We start from the raw sequence: 3,429 nt of genomic DNA, 5'->3' as shown, positions 1-3,429 counted from the left end.
ATCATGTGGGCAGACACAACAAATATCTTTCCGCGCTCAGAGGCAAACACTCAATCCACAAGTGCCAGATATTCATAAGCTGAGAGCTGAAAAATGAGAAAATCAAGATTAGACCCTGTTTTCTCTTTTTCTGAAATGATGCATAGGTTTCCCTCTACATCAGTGGTTCTCAATGTGGGGTCCGGGGACCACCAGGGGTCCTTCACGGGGGTTTCCAGGGGGTCCCCAGCACATTGATGAATTGTTAAACTTCAGCATTATTTCATTTACAAGACGTTAACACCGTTAGAGAATGTAGAAGAATGACTATTTTGATCATTTGATTATCTCTCTACCTACAATACAGATAAGTTATGGAATTCTGAATAAAAGCATATCTAACATTAAAAAATATTCTCAGATTTGCGTCCAAGAGACAAAATCGCATCAAATAGGGGTCCTTGATATGAAAAAGGTTGAGAATCATTGCTCTACATAGTCAAATTTCTTCATTCCAACGCTCTAATGTTCCTGCAACAATTCCTTACTTTATTAAGATTGATCATAGGAGATAGGAATCTTAATTTACTGTATAACCAAATAAGATTAGAAGACTTACTGTGGAAGACCAATCATAAATGCAGTGATTTTAATACCAAACCAAATACTAGCAGGTCTAATGCTGATTGATATGGATAATTGAATATGGGCTCCGGAAAAACAATAGTAGATTTTGGTGGCTGAAGGAAAAATGACACCAAACGTAAAGCTAGAAACACTTTTCTTGATATAGCCTGTTTTTCCTGGAGTTGTATCCGGGTTAATGTGCAGGGCCTCGGCGAAACGAAATACAGCGAATTACCTTCTCAACCACAACGCAGACATAAGCTACAGTGACAAGGTGCCAACTGGGTTAGGAACCAGGGAGAATTTCAGGGAGCGCAGGGAGAGTGCACCAGCCAAAAGGCCCGGAGGCTTTGCTCATCACGGGTGTGGTGTGAATCATCAGCTGTAGTCTGCTTAACGAGTTTTTAGTCTTGACTATGGTGGAATTTGACCGTTTTCATGCCCAGAAATCCCCAAAAATGACGAGTATTTGTCGTTTCCCCCAGAACTGTATTCTCGTCAGGGCGGAAAAGCCTCTGAAAAGACATTTAGATGGAAAAAATTACTTTTTCATATACATTTATTAAATTCTGGTCGAAATGGGTCTCTTATGTGCGGCCCTTACGGCCAGAATTTGTGGAAGTGACAAATGAATTATCTGTTTCTGTTTTATTTTTATTAACAAAACTCGTTGTTTTTTCTGGTCTCCTACCTCCCTCTTTTGTCTCTCCCCATATTTGATTTGCCGAAACCTCTCCCAGCTCTATACAGACACACCTACCTTTCTCAGCCTGTACAAAGTTCTAGAAACCTACAATTGTTGTAATAAATAAAAAAAAAAAATGTAGAAGGATTTCGGGAAGGAAAGGAAAATTGTACATGTGCATAATGATACAATTCAAATGTGTAAAACCTCTGCTTATCAATATCTCTACTGTATTGATGTACGTCTCTTGTAATTTAAATCCCTGTTATCCCTAAATAAAGAATTTAAAAAAAAAGAAACAAGAAAAGACATTTAGACCATCATGGGAAACTGAAAATCCAAACTAATGAAATTCTTTTAGGGTTAGCCACTCTTTAAAGCAAGGGCAGAGAAACTCTCTTAAATTATAAAAAACATTATTGAAGAGATGAAGAGAACCTAGGTGGGAAATCGAGGGATTGAGGTTTACATCGTCCCGTCCCGTCTCGCGGATCGACTTTTTTGGGGTGCCACTGACGGGACGGCACGGGTGCAAGTGGTCCCACTCCGTCTCCAGCCCCTTCATTAGGACCCTGAAAGGGATCGCTGGGGCGGAAACTGCCCCTTTTTGTTCCTGGAGAGGAGCCTGTAGCGGGTTTTTCGGGGACGGGACACTCGTCAAAGGGCCCCCGAACCGACCGCTGCGGCCTCACCGACCAATCAGGGTCCACGCATCAGCAATTCACTGGCTGTGATTTACCCTGTCAGTTCCCCAGTGTGTCGGGTTCCCATGGTCCGCGGGGTGAGCAACAGGGTCACCTCTCTCTCTCTCTCTCTCTCGCTCTGACCAATAGGAGTCCGGAGATCGGTTTCGAACGGTAGATCTCGAGGTGGGAGTCGCTTTTTTTTTATCGTTCGGCTTTTCTTTTTTTTTTTTTTTACGTAAATACATACTTGCACTTTATTTATGTGTTACATCACCGGGGGCTCGCTTTTATACAGCTTTCCTGCGCTTATCCGGCAACAACAGATGGCCCGGAGGAGGGTCAGGGAGGGAGGGAGGGAGGGAGGGAGGGACGGAGCGAGAGATGGAAAGTGACTGATGGGTGAGAGTGGAGGGGGATTCTCTCTCTCTCTCTGTCTCTCACTCTGACGGAGGTGAAGCGCCAACCTGCCAGCGCATTAATCTCTTCTCGAGTGCAGGAGCGGAGGAACGGGACAGAGGGGCAAACGTCCGAAGCGGTTACAGTTCACCCTCGCTGTCCTGAGATCAGTTTGGAACCCGCTGGAGCCTGTTGGCCCATCTAAACCCCCAGGATGCAGCCAAGGAGCTAACGAACCAGCAGGAATGAACTTTTTTTGATGCCACAGCGGGGGGGGGGTCGCGGGTTTAATTTTTTCCTCAACCCCTTCTCCAGTGTGTCGGAACTGTCAGGAAGGAAGTGTGTCTTTACGTGCGAGAGTGTCTTGAATTACACACACACACACACCCGAGACGCTGATCTGCCCCCGGCCGCGGGCTCGGGTTACCTTGGGCTCTTGTCAGCTCGCCAACGGGACAGCGGGACAAGGTTCAAAACTCTTTTTATCAGTTCTCTGTGGTGGTGATGTAGTTCTGAGTGGGCAGGCTTTAAGGACAGAGGCGAGGCAGGCGAGGCACAAAAGCAGGTGTGTTTGTGGTTGTGTGTGTCAGAGAGAGAGAGGGAGAAAGGGAGAGAGAGAGGATTACACAAGCTCTTTAACTTCACCACCGGTCATCTTATCCTTCGCTGACAGCTGAGCGGGATTAATACACACCTGGTGAGCTTTGTTTGGCAGGTCGGAGACTCTCACTTTCACAAACGGTGGAGAACGGAGTGAAGTTTTGTGTCTCACTTCATGTAGAGAACTACTTGTACTTGTCATTGAACAGTATATTTTTTCCCGCTTAATGGGTTATTGGAATATTCTGTAAGATCTGAGGAAAGCTTGACATTTTTTGGAGTTTGAGGAAGAGGTGTACACGGTTCTTCGGGCAAAGCTGATGTTCGATCTCGCGCACTCCGACTGGAGAATGGAAGCGAAATAAAAAAAGCCATCCGTTGGAAGGTGGAGGACAGTTCGGAGAGGCGGACCAGGGCCCTCCCGTAGGAACCGGGTGCCACGCAGGGTGGGGGATC

The sequence above is a fragment of the Centroberyx affinis genome, unplaced genomic scaffold (genome assembly GCF_046629955.1).
Source record: "Centroberyx affinis isolate AG114_WGS23_722 - 3 ecotype Tasmania unplaced genomic scaffold, CSIRO-AGI_Caff_v1 ptg004290l_1, whole genome shotgun sequence".
Lineage (NCBI taxonomy): Eukaryota > Metazoa > Chordata > Actinopteri > Beryciformes > Berycidae > Centroberyx > Centroberyx affinis.
The sequence above is the reverse complement of the archived record's forward strand: the minus strand, read 5'-3'. Positions refer to the sequence as shown.